This window comes from Eschrichtius robustus, chromosome 2 (assembly GCF_028021215.1).
Source record: "Eschrichtius robustus isolate mEscRob2 chromosome 2, mEscRob2.pri, whole genome shotgun sequence".
NCBI classification, from domain to species: Eukaryota; Metazoa; Chordata; class Mammalia; order Artiodactyla; family Eschrichtiidae; genus Eschrichtius; species Eschrichtius robustus.
Genome location: NC_090825.1, coordinates 148,343,836 through 148,359,355, shown reverse-complemented (window position 1 = coordinate 148,359,355; position 15,520 = coordinate 148,343,836). Strand labels below are relative to the sequence as shown.

Here is a 15,520-nt window from a genome sequence, read left to right as displayed (position 1 = left end):
CAAATTGATCATGTGGTTTACCTTTGGGGAAGAGACTAGGAGACCAGGGTAGCTGTTATAGAATAGCTCACCTGCGATATTTTTATTTTTTAGAAGAGTTTATTTATGAATTGCTCATGCAATTAGAAATAACTTTTTTCTTAAAGGCTAAAGTTGCCTTGCTGTCAATTCCCACTGCTGACAAGGATCACAGCTCAGGTTTTCTGAGACAGTACTCATTTAAATATTTGAGCCCACTCTCTCATATGACAGTCTCAGAAACTCTCCAGCTTTGGGGTTTAGGAAATCTGGTCAGGAAATGGCAGCGGCATGGAGTGTTTGGAAAGACCCTGGGCTTCAGACTCAAACCTGCCTCCATCTTTCCCATCTTTCACCGACAGTGAAATCTTAGGCAAGAGACAGACCTCCTGGAACCTCAGTTCCCTTACCTGCACAAAGGGAAAAGAATGCTTCTAGAGCAGAGTGGCTGAGCTTTAGGTACGATGTACATAATTTACGTGTCCTTAGCAGATGCACACAGAATGCCAAGCCCACCCTGGGGCTGGCACAGAGCATCTGTTTATTGTTATTCATTCTACCGTTTTTAGTGATTTGTTTGCTCTGTTTATTGTTATTCATTCTACCGTTTTTAGTGATTTGTTTGCTCTTCACTCTTCCTCTGTGAGCGCAGTGGCTCTTTAAGGAAGGGTCCATCCCTTATTTGTTCTCTGCTCCCAAATGTGCCCTCACAGAACACTCTGTAATTGGCACCTGACAAACACTGGTGGCAGGGTAAATGAACCTTGGCACAGCAAATCTGGAGCAACATGGAAGTATGCTGTGAGGCCTCAGGTTTACTTTACAATTATCAAATATAAGGAAACACGGCCTCTGAAGTCACCATGTAGAAATCTGTAAGTGCCAAGAAGATGAAGACGTGGCCAATGACCCCACGTGTTCCAGAGCAACAGAGGTGAAAGAGCATTGTCAGCATTCCTCAAAGCCAGAGGTGTTATTTAGTAACAGGTATTATTTTTAAATGTTCTGTGGTCAAAAATGTTTAGAAATGCCAAATTAGACAAAACTAAACAGGCTTACTCACTGCAGGACTTATCAGCTCCTTTAATATGCTAATCTGCATCATGAATATCCAACCGTGTAATTTGCATCATATTCCAGGCTTATTTGAGACTCCCTTTTTTTTTTTTTTTTTCTTTTTTAAGGATCTCAAGGTCTAGATCCCATAAAATATGCTTTGGAAAATGCTGCTCAGAGTTTTCTCCACTGTCAGTGTCTGGTAAGAATAGTACCTAGTGGAAATTTAACAATGTAACTTGCCTACCTAACCCAAGAGGGCGAGGGAATTAACTAAGCCATGAGTTAACCAAGCCATTTTTAAAGGTCACTGTCAATTCCCCTCATATTCCTCCTGTTCCTTTGCCCTGCTGGTCCAAGGAACATGTGCAAAGAACCCTGACCAAAAAAAAAAAAAATCATGGTTATGACTCCCAAACTGAAAAGCAGCTAGACCCCGATATCATCATTCCAGTCTAACCAAGAGCGGATAGGACAAATGGCTGAAATAGCCAGGATCTTGCGCTACGGCCAAGTCATCAACCACAGGTAGAAATGCTTGTCCCTACACCAGCCGACTGGAATATTTAAGCAAATGTTCCATAGGATCAGGCTAGGAAGACCAAATGTCATACTCATGCTCATTATGACCTCAAAAAATCGTCCGTGTGACAGTCCAAATTGTCACCTTTTTATTCATTATCTCTGAGTTAAGAGAAATCTGTTATGCTAGTCTATCCGGCATCTATGCCCCCCTTTTTGGGTAACAGCACACTTTTTTGGGGGGAGTTGTTCTTCTTTTCTCCCTACCCACTCCCCATTGCATAGTCTTGGGGGGCCAGTTAATTCAGGCGCCCTGTGCTCCCCTGCCCAAGGAGTGGGTACTGGAGCCATGAGAGGGTCGATTAGACCCAGTTCACCCAGAAGTTTCAAAGCTAGAATAGAGCGATACAAGGCCAAAAAAGGTTAGACTCTGATGGTTGGTAAAGCCCCAGAGACAGCATTTAAGTCCTGCTACCCAGGTCCCCAGCATTGTCCTGGGTCCCCTCCTTTGCAGGACTCAGGCACTCAGCTTTTCTTTTCATCCTCAGTGCGCCCGATGTCCTGCCGATAAATTCCCAGAGAGTTTCTGTTGCTTGCAGCTGAAGAACCTGGCCCAATACACTGAGCAAAACAACCTCAGCAAATTCCTACTTACCTTTCCTTTAACTGGACTTCAAATCTGAAAGCGACCTGAAAGCTTCCCTGACAGCCTAAACCTCCGAGTTTTGCACAAAAAGGTTACTGAGGCCACACAGACAGTGTCCTTCAGTTCACTAGTGATGGTCAGGTTTCCCACCTGCCTGTGTGTCCTGAGCAGATTTCCAAACAACTTCCATTTTCCACTTAGATACAACCTAAACTGCCCTGGGTAGAAGGTCTGAATTATGACTATTTTTCCTCCCCTCCTGTGCCAAAACTGGTCCACCACCGCCACTTATCAAATGCTGCACGAGACTGCGGGCATCCTTTAAATATTCCAAGGAGCCTTTGCATACCCCCTAAATGTTCACAGCCTGCCACTCAGCACAGCCTTTAGGCTCCATGTTCTGAAGGCTCCTGCCTTCGGTAAGGAGCTCCAAGTTCTCGGGTTCTTGCTAGCGGCTCACCAGGGATCGCCACACCAAGCACGTTCTGTTCTGAGTGTGGCCCCAGTATGTTTCATTTCATCAGCAAGGCACGAGTTTATTCTGGAGAGAGATGTTTTGGACACATTCATAGTAGCCAACGAGCAGTACTTCCTTATATGCAGAACACAAAATCATCACATAAAAATCTGACCCAACTGCCAGTGTGGGGTTTAAAATAAACAAACTCACCCCGAAAATTACCTCTCTGGGCTGGCCAATTTTGCACCTCAGAATCACAGGCTGCAACAGTGGTACGGAGTCTGTAAAAATCAGACCGCAGTGATCTTTGGTTCTTCGCCAGAGCGGCTGGGGACCAAAGCTTCCATTTTTCTCTGTTGAGCCGGAGGTCTTCACTGGTCACGGGACATACATTTCAAATCTGCGCCCTTTGAAAAAGCAACGACAAAGGAGAGTTGGCCCAAGTTCTTCCCTGCAGCGCTGCCCAGGACTTTCCAAGCAAGGGCAGGAAGGGAACCCAGACTTGCCTACGTTCTCCAAGGGAGTCGAGAAGCATGCTGCCCTGCCCATACCCAGCTGGTCAGCCCTGTGCCTTCTCTCTCGCTTTCCCTCTGCTCTGCACATTCTTTGTTTCCTTCCTCATTTCAGGAAGCATACTCCAAACCCCACCTACCTCTCCACCCCCCAACCTGAGTGAGGTGCCTGCAGCCCGGCCCACCCCGCTGTGCTCCCCTCTGTAATAGAACTCCATCATGCGGCTCTTCCAGTGTCCATTTATGGTCCTCCTCCCCCACTGGATGACTGTGAGTTCCCGGAGAGCAAGGGGTGTATCTGTGTCCATGTCCCCAGTCCCCAGCAGGTGCTCAATGAACAGAACAGAGCTAAAGACACAGAAGCACCACAGACACAATGATGATCACAACTCCTGGCCCAAGGAGGAAGCAGCTCTGTCGATGGGTCACGCAGCTCTGCCTGAGCCAGACCCACCATGCCCAGGGAAGAGATGGCCTGGCCTCGCCATCCATAGCTCTCTACACGGCCAGCATCCCCAAAGTATTAAGATGAGTGGGACCTCCAAGGGGCTGCGAGAGTAGCATTTGAGATGAAGGCATCCAGAACCAAGCAGCTGGGTTCAAATTCTGCCTCCACTACCCAATAGCTGTATGAACATGGGCAAGTTAGCCTCTAGACGCCTTGATTTCCTTGTCTGAAAAGTGGGATAATTATAATACACCATCATAGTATTATTCCAAAGATAGGTGAGTTAATCTCGCTAAAACACTTTGTGCCTTAACTATGTATTAGTTATTTTTATTAGGGTATAATTTACATATGATTGTATAAGGTTAAGGTATACGATGTGTTGATTTCATACATTTATATATTGCAGTATGATTATCACCATAGCTTTAGCTAACACCTCTATCACATGACATAATTAACGTTCCTCTTTTGTGGTGAGAACATTTAAAATCCAGTCTGTTAGCAATTTTGAAGTACTGTATATAAAACAGTATTGCTAACTATAGTCACTATACCTAAAATGGTTTAGGCGGTACCAGACATAGCCTTAAAAAACATTCAATCAAGGGATTAATTCGTTCTCAATTCTCTTTCAAACTTTCTGATTATTTCAAGGAAAAAGTAGCAGTTTAACACATCTCTAAAACTTGCTGTTCTCACTTTCAACAAAGAGAAAGAAGCCCTCAAGCTCAAGTCTCTGGCAGATCTAGCTGAAATGCATAAAGTGATTTTGCTTTTTTTGTATTATTTTTATGGTTTCATGGCAGTTGACTCGGGCAGTGCGAATAAAGCAGACAGTGGTATCAATTTTCCATTTAAAATAAATCTATTGATATTAAATAGTGAGTAGAAAAAAAAAATAGTGAGTAGGTTCAAAGGAAAATATGAAGTAACAATGTGAGTACAGTCGACCATCAGCATCCACGGGTTCCGCATCTGCAGGTTAACCAGCCGGGGAGGGACTGGGTGAATACACAGATGCAGAACCCACGGATACCGAGGGCTGACTGTACTGCACCATTTTATAAAGGGACTTGAGCATCCTTGGATTTTGGTATCCATGGGGGTCCTGGAACCAATCCCCCACAGATATGAGGGGCAACTGCAGTTGCAAACATACTATGGCAAAAATCATGAAAGTGAGATCCAAATGCCTCAGGTGTGGACAGTACAGATATACACTAAGGGATGCCTGGAAGTAGAGGTCCCCCTAGTGTGTGCTGTGCCCAGAGAACGCTCAGGAAGCTGACCAATGGCAAAGCCCTGCCTCCAGAGGAAGCCAGGACCTCAAAGTGCCCCTGAGACAGAGCACAGTACAAGATGGCAGACACGGCTGAACTTAGAGGTGAGTCTCCTGCTCATGGGCCTGGGCGGAGGTCAGCAGAGGCTGGAACAGCTCAAGAGGCTCTGTGAAAGAGGGTGGACCAGACAGGCAGCATTGGCATCTACATACACCAGGAGTCTCACGAGAGAAAAGCAGACTTCACTTATGACCAAGTGAGGGTCAGGCAAACGCCTGATGCACTTCCTTGGAATCTGGTGTCTCCTGCATTCCCTGCCATCCATGCAACTGAGGGCAAGCGCTGGAAGGAAGCAGTTTCAGGTGGCAAAGACACCCACTGGGCCTTTCCAAGTGGCGTTGCAAAACAACTCGATGGCATCTCTGGGCAAATGGGATATTCAACTCAAGCTATGATCCCATGATTTTCTTTGCGTTTTTGGCTCATCCATTTGTGATGTTCATTGGAGGGGGACATAGGTGAAGAGGTCTAGCTTGCTTTTCAAACCAGTTGCATTCCCTCTCCCTGTGACTCATAGGCCAGGCTCACCCACAGACAGAGACTGCCCTCTCACTGTCCTCTGGCCAGCTAGCCACCAAAACCATGCCCTGGACATGCATGGGGAGGGCATGCAGGGGACTCCCTATGCCTCCTCTCTCAACCAGCACAAATGACAAGACACAGGCCAGCTCTCCAGGAGCTCCCAGGCTCTTGGGCGAGAGAGTTATATGAATAACTCACTCTAAAACGTAACAGCTACCACTTCTGAGGGACCTGCCCTGTGCCAGGCACATTATTGCATCCTCACGAGAAACTCCCCATCGCGCACATGAGGGAACTCAGAGAGGGGAAGTGGTGAGCAGCCAGGATGTGACACAGGCTGTTTTGTGGACCCAGGTCTCTGTGCATCAAAGGCCACACTCTTGCCATCCCACTGCCCCCCTCCCCAGCCTCACAAGGAAATGGGTGTCGTGATGGTGCCATCCGGAGTGTTGGGAGATCACGGATTTAATTCTGCTTAGGGCAACGAGAGAAGCCCCCCAGAGAAGGTGATATTTGAGCTGAGATCTTAAGGACAAGTAAAGACTTGGTTGGCAAAGCAAAATAATCTAGACTATGTTCATTCATAGATTCATTCATTCCATGCTGTATTTCCATGGTAGGTACTAGGTACTAGGAATTTGATGGTGAAAAGACAGAGCTCCTATCTTCCTAGCGGAGGAGACAAAAGAAAAAGAATGAATTAAGTTGCCTCTAATTGTGCTGTGAAGAGATGAATAAGGAACTGAAATGGCGAATACTGGGGAAATCTATTTTAAGACAGTCAGGGGATGTCTTTCTGAGGAGGTGACATTTTTGCTGAGCAAGAATGATGAGGTGATGGTGCTATTCACATAAAGTGAGAGTGAGTGTTCCAGTCAGAAAGAATGGTATGTGCAAAGGCCCTGAGGCTGGAAAGGCAATTGTATGTTCATGCAACTGAAAGATAAGAATGTTTGGAAACAAGTGAGTCCAAGGAAAAGCATTGCTCAAAAGGAAGCTGGGGAGAGAGGCCAGAGACAGATGGTGTAGGTTCTATTCTAAGTGCAGTGGGAGGTTCCTGATGGATTTTCGGCTTGGAAGTTATATAATCCAATTTACCCTCTAAGATCAGAGCTCAGTTCCCTCATCTGTAAAATGGGAGTAAATAAGAGAATGCACAGAGAAATGCAAATCAAAACTACAATGAGGTACCACCTCACACCGGTCAGAATGGCTACTATTAAAAACTCTACAGGGCCTCCCTGGTGGCGCAGAATCCACCTGTCAATGCAGGGGACACAGATTCGAGCCCTGGTCTGGGAAGATCCCACATGCCACAGAGCAGCCAAACCCATGCACCACAACTACTAAGCCTGTGCTCCAGAGCCCGTGAGCCACAACTACTGAGCCCACGTGCCACAACTACTGAAGCCCGCACGCCTAGAGCCCGTGCTCCGCAACAAGAGAAGCCCCCGCTCACCACAACTAGGGAGAAGCCCCCGCGCAGCAACAAAGACCCAACGCAGCCAAAAATAAATAAATAAAATAAATAAATTTATAAAAATTAAAAACTCTACAAATAACAAATGCTGGAGATGGTGTGGAGAAAAGGGAACCCTCCTACACTGTTGTTGGGAATGTAAATTGGTGCAGCCACTATGGAAAACAGTATGGAGGTTCCTCAAAAAACTATGATCCAGCAATCCCACTCCTGGGCATATATCTGGAGAAAACTGTAGTCAAAAAGATACATGCATCCTTATGTTCATAGCAGCACTATTCACCTGAATGAATAGTGACATGGAAACAACCTAAATGTCCATAGGCAGATGAATGGATAAAGAAGATGTAGTATATACATATACAGTGGAATATTACTCAGCCATGAAAAAGAATGAAACAATGCCATTTGCAGCAACATGGATGGACCTAGAGATTATCATGCTAAGTGAAATAAGTCAGAAAGAGAAAGACAAATGCCATATCATATCACTTATAGGTGGAATCTAAAATATGACACAAATGAACATATCTGTGGAACAGACTCACAGACATAGACTTGTGGTTGCCAAGGGGGAAGGGGGTGGGGGAGAGATGGACTGGGAGTTTGGGGTTAGCAGATGCAAACTATTACATTCAGAATGGATAAACAACAAGGTCCTACTGTATAGCACAGGGAACTATATACAATATCCTGTGATGAACGATAACGGAAAAGAATATGAAAAAGAATGTATGCATATGTATAACTGAATCACTTTGCTATACAGCAGAAATTAATACAACATTGTAAATCAACTATACTTGAATAAAACAAAATTTTTAAAAAATAAGAGAATGCATTTTAAAAGAAGTACCCTGCCTGGTCAGAGGATGGATTGAAGATGTTCTGAAATGTGAGCTTGCATCAAAATCACCTGGGGTGCTTGTAAAACTCAAAACTTCTGGGCCCCACTCCCAGAGACTCTGATGCAATAGGTCTGGGGGAGGCCCAAGAATATGCATTGCTAACAAGTTCCCAGGTGTTGCTCCTGCTGCTAGTCTGGGGACCCCACTTTGAGAACTCTTGGATTAGAGAGAATAAAGAAGTGGGAGGTGCCATTGGGATGCTGTTGCAATCATGAAGAGCTGATGGAGCAAGAAGATGTCAGTGAGATGGAGAAAAGTGGTCCAGAAGAGTTTTATCCTGGAGGTACCATGGACAAGACTAGCCTATAGATTGGCCGTTGGGGATGAGGGAAAAGGAGAAATTGGACACGAAACTCCTGGATCTCTGGATCTCTGCTTGAGCAACTTGGCAATGATAGTGGCAGAAACTGAAACGGGGAACCCTTAAGGATGGGTGAATTTGGAAATAAGGGCTGGGACATTCTAACTTTGAGATCTCTGCAATCCCAAAATGGTAATGTCAAGCGGGCAGGAGGAGCCTTCATGAAGACAGCAGTCATATTTATCTTGCTTTCCATTTTATCCCAAGACCTGAGTCCAGGGCCTCCTGGTACATAATAAATATTCAGAAAACCTATGTTAAAGGTTGAAGAATAAATGGAGGCTGAGGAGCTAGGATAAGCAAAGGCACTGGGGCACCAAATGCTGTCATGTTGGAGGAGGCTGTGAGCAGTCACTCTTGAGGCTTCACCACTGGACCAGTGGTACCACCAGCTCCATCACTTCCTGACCTTGGCATGCATGATGGAGCGGGAGATTGGGGGGTAGAACAAAAGACAGAAATGAGCTCCCCAATTCAATGTAGGGCTCTTCCTTTAGAAGTCAGAGATGTCACATTTGAGCCTTTCTTGGGTGGGTTTTGAGACGGAAAGGTTTGAACTGTGAGCTTAATGAGCATGAAGGCCAGAGGAATCTAGCTAACATGGGTTTTTTATAAAATAAATCATGGGAAAATCAAGCTGTGCAACTTGGGGAAATGAGGAGGGAGGGATGGGGAGACAGGGGGAGAAGACAGAGGACAGAACAGGAAAAGTGGCTTGACCAAGACTGTCTACCCACTAAGGGTACAAGGGGCCAGCCTCCAGACCTTCACTCCCAGGCCAACCTCGACCCTGGGGTCCTCACCACATTTCAAGCAGGGATGATGGACCCTCGGCCTCCCCACTTACCAAGTTGTAAATTAAAAGGCTGTAATTCCAGCCAGGGGTTCTGGTGACATCATAAACCGCAGAACCACAAGCTCAATTCACCAGAAGCCCCAAGATGGAATTACACCCTTTTTTCCTAATCCAGGCAGCTCTGGTCACTGCCATTTTTTTTCATGATATAATAGAAGTGAGCGATATTTTAACTATTTGCACGTGGCCTTTCTCGTCCAGCAGTTGAGACTCCTCTCCCTTCTCCTCTCTCCTTCTCCTCTCCCACCCCGCTGTGTGCTTTTCTCCTAAGGGGTTTCCTAAAGGGACGTCCCCTGCTTTCCGAGGCTGCCCCTCCTCCAGGCCCACTCCCTTCCCCTCTTTTCTCCACATCTCTTCTGCTTTTCTGTCTCCTCTTATTGGCTAGCAGCTCCCTGACTTCTACCTTAAATCTGCTTTTCAAAAGAAGTGCAGTCTCCTCTGGGTCCAGGACAAGATCCTGGAGAACAGACCCCTGACTGTGTCTGGAATACACTCCCCAAAGTAGCCTGAACAGGAAGTCATGAATGAATCCAGGAAGTTTACAGCTTAAAGATGAATCTTTCTGAAAGCAAATGAATGCTTCCAATATCTGTTTGTTTGGGTTTGGATTTGAGTCCTAACTTTCATAAAATTTTGCTTGACACCATGTATACCTGGACATCACGTTACCTTTACCCCTGCTTCCCCACCTTAAGCTTATGGTTGGTACTTAAGTTCCTATGGGAATCTCATGTAGAGGAAAAAACCACAACGAAGGGCAATAATAAAAGCAGTCATCTGGGCGGTGGGAATGGGAAGGATTGGGAGTTTGGGATTAGCAGATGCAAACTATTATATATAAGATGGATAAACAACAAGGTCCTACTGTATAGCGCAGGAAACTATATTCAACATCCTGTGATAAACCATAATGGAAAAGAATATAAAAAAAGAATGTATACATATGTGTAACTGAATCCCTTTGCTGTACAGCAGAAACTAACACAACATTGTAAATCAACTATACGGCACTAAAAATAATAAAAAATGAAAAAGCAGTTATCACTTGATGAGTGCCTCCTATGTCTCAGATGCTTATCATAGTCTTCATCTCTTGCATAGAGATGTTATTTTCCTCATTTTATGGAGGAGGGAAACTGAGGCTCAGAAATGTGGAGTATTTTGCCCAGTCCCACAACTACTAAGTAAAGCCCTTGGATTTGACCCCAATCTGACTCAAAAGCCTCTGTATACCTGCTCTCTCAGTATCCCCTCACATAAAATATTTTGAGAATAAGTGTTTCATGGGACTCTAAAAGGACTTTAACGATTGATCTTCATGTAACAGGATTTTTTTTTAATTTCAGAAGGGGTGAAAATTCTACATTCTTTTAGGGTACAATCAGAATAAAAAAAAAAAACCCATTCCAAATGTTTTGCATATTTTTTAAAAACAACAAAGTAAATTATTTCAAAAAGATTATGACTTCCCCCAAACCAAAAACAAGCAAAAAAAAAAAAAAGCTTAATTCCACATTGACATAATTTGGCAGAAACGCGGTGGACCAGTGACTCTCTTTATAAGGTGTCGTTCACGAAACACCTACATTGGAGATGGCAGCTTTCAAAAGAGCTCATTTGCACAGGTCTGTGTGCCCCGGCTGTGTGCACCGTGCAATGCAAACCCTGAGCATCTTGGAGATGGCCCGCAGTGGGAGGGGCAGGCCACTTGAGCATCTTGGATGTCCTCCAATGGCAAGAGAGAGAGGAGGGGCAGAGAGTCCGTGCTTCAGGGGTTAAAGGACTTCGGGACTTTATAACAATATAATGATGCTACCGCTGAACAGAGGCTGCAGCTCACGCACTTCATAAAAGAAAAAGAAATACATCTGACGTCATTTCAGAACGCTAGCTGCAAACGTTTTAGAAAAGTTGGACTAGAAGAGAAAAAAAGCGCCGGTTTTCTCTTCTTCAGAAAATGTATCTCTGCCTAAAGAAGCACGTGTTTGGATGGTTTAAGGAAGATGTGTGAGGCAGTGACCTAATTTTTTTCCTCTAGCATCAGGGATAGTAAATAACATCTTCCCAGAGACTACAAATGGGGAAAGATCGTCAGCATATATTACATGAGGCTACAATGTGGAAGTGAATGCCGCCGTGAACAAGCAGGCGCCTTGCTTCTCCAACTTCAAAGTGACATGACAAAATCTCCTGGTGATGGAGAACAATTTATTCACTCCCAGCAACAAACATTTAATTACCAAATTAAGCCCATAGCATTGTACTGCAGGATGGAAAATCATCATCATCTTCTAAATGTAGAAAGACAATGAATTTGAAAACATCATGTGGGTTTTCCTTACAGACTGAATGTCCAGGATCCCACTGGCTATGCTCACATACACAGACCTTCAGGCCAAGCCAGCCTTGATCAACCGCAGAGAAAGCACCAAGAGTTCTGATGAGACAGTAGTTAAGAGTATGAACTCTGGGGCCAGACTACCTAGGTCCAAACTTGGCTCTGTGATCTTGGGCTGTATAAGCCTCAGTTTTCTTGTCCGTAAAATGAGGATAAGAGTGCCCTACCTCATGGGCTTGTTGGGAGGATTAAATGAAGCAATACACATAAAGTGCTTATAACAGTATGTAGTAAACACTCAATAATTGACAAATATCACAAGCCTTTTCTCCCCCATTACTATGCTTGTGTTGGCTAGAACTCTTGCCAGAGATAGAAAATCGGTCTCAAACTTAGCTTACTTAACTGAAAAGTCCGGGGGAGTACCAGCCTCAGTTACAGCTTGATCCTGGGACTCCAATGGTACTGTCAGGCCCTGATCTCTCTCTCTTCTCTCTCTCTCTCTCCATCTCATCTCTCCTTCCTCCGGCATAGCTCCACTCTCAGACAAGCTCACCCCTCATGGTGGCAAGATGGCTGCAACAGCATCAGCCTGTATCCCTCCAGGTTTAAGTCCAGCAGGAAAGGATGTAGCTTATATCTCGGTAGATCCTGCACAAACTTGGGAATTCAATCTAACAACACCAGTACAAATCATTGCTCATCATTTCCCTGATTACTGACAAGGTTGAGCACATTTCATTTTCATGGTATTTATATCATTAAAGGGTCTTAAGATCATCATTTTACTGAAAACCTTCATGTTCATCATGCACAATATGAGAAGAGCATATATATTTACTTTAGGGGGTGTCCCAGATCTGCCAAAATTAGTGGCTCCTCCCCTTTGGGCACAAGACCTTCTCTCTGATGATCTGTCGGTCTCCTGAAGCATTCTGCTAAAATAGTAACTTCGTGGTGGCCGTACCCATGCTCAGCTCCACCTGAAAAACTGAAACCACAGCAATGCCCAAGCCCCTTCATCTCACATACTCTTCAGCCCCAAGTCCCCACCTGACACCCTCTTGGCTCCTGGGGCTGCTACTTTCCTCCAAGCACCATGGAGAACGTCTGGCTTTAGTGGTTCCCATTCGTTTCGGCGTCATCTGAGATCAAGTGCCTGCTCTTTTCGAAACACTTGAAAACTTGCTTCCTTGGCTGCCCAAATCCCCGTCTCTCAACAAAAAAAGTGCTGGGAGAGCTAACCTACCAACTTTTCTGCACAAACTTTCTGAACACCATGGTTCCAGGGGGTTCACTGTCTAATATCCCCAGGAAGCTGGGAGCCAAAAATTCTCCCCACCAACACGCTTCATGCCCTTGGCTTTGCTCCCAAGCTATTTTTGGCCCAGGTAAGTCCTGCTCTATTTAAGGACTTGACTCAAGTGTCACCTGAATCTCCAAAACTGGGATTAGTCATTCTTACCTCTCTACTCCCAGGCCATTTGGCTCACATCCAGAAGAGTGCTGGGCTCAAGATTGTTGGCTTTCTCACCCACATTTTCCCCCACCTGCCTACAGCTAGCACAGCATCCAACACAGAGTTCCAGCTCGGCACATGTTGGCTGAATGAGTCCCCACTTGAATGATGGGATATACGTCTACACCTGAGAACCTCATCATCCTCATGACCCCACTGCAGTGCTTCCTGAAGTGCGGTGTACATCCTCATGACTCATAGTAAGAAGCAAGGAAACAGGATTGGGCTTCCCTACTCTTGTTTTACCAAATTCTGTGCCACTGAACGTGGCTCAAAATGGTATCAGAGTGCCCTTATGGTGGTTGTAGGTCTGAAGAAGAAAATAAGTAGTTTGAGAAATCACTTCCTAAGTGCTTCCAACATGCAAAGAGCTGAAAGGAAAAGTGAGTATATGTATCTGTCAGGTTAGGCTAGGTTTTGCTGCAGTAACAAACAATCCCTAAATCCCAGTAACTTTTAACAACGAAGGTTTATTTCTTGCTCATGGCACACATCCACTGTGGGTTGGCAAGAGTATCCAGGCTGATAGAGCAGCCAACCACCTCAAATAAGGTTAGTCAACATCCAAGAAGGCATAAAAATATTTGGTGAGCAGCATTCATGAGGACCATAATAGGTAAGTTCTGGGCCTTGAGCTTTGTCTTTGTTGGAGGAGGAATAACATGTAAAGGAGGAATAAAAAGGGCATCAATCGTACAAAAGAGGAAAGAAAGGTGGGGGCAGGGGGAATGCTGGGGTAGAATGAACAGACCTCAGGATCCCATGAGTGCATGATTAAGTCACTGAGTCTAGACCTATTGTTTGTTACGTGTGTAATATGTACCTGGTAAGCTCTTGCTCTAAGCTTTTGGATCAGTTAGGGTGCTCAGAAGGTTAGCAAGGAAATCCACTCTGGCCAAAGATGGGTGATAACAGAAGGCTCCAAGGGCGCTCACAGAACTGAAGGAAAAACAGATGAACTAGGTCTCCCAGTGGAAACCAGATCAGCTCCAGGGCTCTCGACAGCAAGACCAAACCACATCCTCATCAGCTCCAGCTGTGTCCTGTCTTCACGTTGTGCAGGTGTCAGATTCCCTGCAGAGAGGCTATGTACGGCATGGCTAAGGTTCTGATGCACATCAGAGAGGGGAGGCCAGGGCTCTTTGACTGGCAACCCCACTAAGGCTGCATGCAATAGGGACATCCCCCAGAGAGAAATCAGGGTGCTGCTTCTAGAACAAGGGGGAGTGATTGATGATGGCTCAGGCAAAACAGATGTTCCTAAAAGCACTTTAAATCCAAATGGATTCTCGCAACCATAACATGGGTATCACCCTCCTGCTGTTTACACACAAAGAAGCTGAGCCTTAGAGTGTAAGGAATGTCCCAACATCACACAGCTGGTAAGTGCATCGGCCCAACTCTTTGGGGGCCCCAGAGCCTGTACCTTTACCATTGTTATCTACTATCTCACACAGATTTGGCGGCCTTTTTGTTGGCATTTTTCATGAGGCACTAAAATGAGGAGAAGGAATATAAAATGATCACATTACTACTAATCATGCAACCATCACATCTGTAGAACACTTTACCGTCTACAGAGTGTTTTCACATATATGACCTCCTTGGTGTGAGGTGGGCAGACCCTCTATCATCCATCCCATTTATTGGATGAAGATGTGGGACTCAGATCAAATGATCGGCTGGGAGCTGGTGAGGGTGGGTCCAGCATTTCCAGGTCTCATTTTCAGCTGGAGGTGATGACCTGGGGCTTTCCCGGCAGGTGTGGGACTCAGTTTGCTGGTCTGCAGTGTGGGGCTGGCAGGTTGTGGTCCACTTGGAGCCAGAGGGCAGGATCGTGGTTGGAACTGACCAGGCACATGAGATGCATGGGAACTCAGAGCCTCTAAAGGAAGAGCTTGGTCTCTCAGCCTCACCAGGGGGCTCTCCGGAGAGTTCTCCATTGTCAAGTGCGTGTAGGTCTTACTTAGTGGTGTTAGTGGAATTGGGGAAGTGTAACTTTAAGGAAGCTTGGCTCCCAACCCTTCCTGCATCCCTAATACCTGACTTAGGAGGCCCCCAGCAAATGTTCCGTGTTGTAAAATGTTAAGCTAATCATAGTGTTGGGGATGGCTGTAGAAGTGAGTTAAAAATAAAAGAATGGAGGAGCTATGGGTATTAAAGCTTCCCTGTCACTATCCTCAGCTTCCTGCCTGCATGCAACCAGCCACTCCTGCTCCTTTGAAGCTTAGAGGCAGTACAATGTGGTGGTTTGGGTTGACCAGATGTCTCCAGTGTCCCATTATCTGGCTTCAAATCCCAGTCTCATCATTTTCTGTGATTTTGGTAAGTTATTCATTTCTCCGAGCCTATTTCCCCATTAGTAAAACATACCCACTTTGTGGGCTTAAAGATAAAGTGAGCTAATCCACAAAAAGTACCTAGCATGGTGCTCAGCACATACGAGACTTTCAGAGGCATTCACATAAATAATAAATCAGAGAGACTGAGTGACTTGCCCAGAGGTAGACGGCTAGGGAGAGGGGGAGTCA

General features: G+C 45.4%; 1 long non-coding RNA gene across 6 annotated transcripts in view; it reads right to left on the bottom strand.

Annotated features, from left to right (window-relative positions):
* The window catches only part of LOC137759763 (uncharacterized), a 144,520-nt gene that overhangs the window by 85,063 nt on the left and 43,937 nt on the right, over nucleotides 1-15,520 (bottom strand). For 5 of the 6 annotated variants that reach the window (XR_011073144.1, XR_011073146.1, XR_011073142.1 and 2 more), the window contains exon 2: nucleotides 2,913-3,109. This is a non-coding gene — a long non-coding RNA (uncharacterized lncRNA). The remainder of the gene's footprint in view (nucleotides 1-2,912; nucleotides 3,110-15,520) is intronic. The other variant, XR_011073145.1, reaches the window with a different exon arrangement.